The sequence below is a fragment of the Austrofundulus limnaeus genome, unplaced genomic scaffold (genome assembly GCF_001266775.1).
Source record: "Austrofundulus limnaeus strain Quisiro unplaced genomic scaffold, Austrofundulus_limnaeus-1.0 Scaffold2832, whole genome shotgun sequence".
Taxonomy (NCBI): Eukaryota; Metazoa; Chordata; class Actinopteri; order Cyprinodontiformes; family Rivulidae; genus Austrofundulus; species Austrofundulus limnaeus.
The window spans coordinates 17666-17903 of record NW_013955234.1 but is presented as its reverse complement, the minus strand read 5'-3'; positions in this window follow the sequence as shown (position 1 = coordinate 17903).

Below are 238 nucleotides of genomic sequence, written 5' to 3'. Positions count from 1 at the left end.
CTGTGTAAACTGCTGTGTAAACTGCTGTCATTTCTTAATTTTGAACACATATTTGCTGAAACAGCTCCACCCAGAAACATGATTCTTTCATCAGTGTGTAGGTGAGATTTTTCATGTTAAAATGAGATCAGACAAGCCCAGGAGGAACCAAACCTTCTTGTCAATAGAAGCTCTACTATACTGCCATGTTTGCCTAAAATGCACTATATTGTTTGCAGAGCTTCAGAGAGACTGTGTT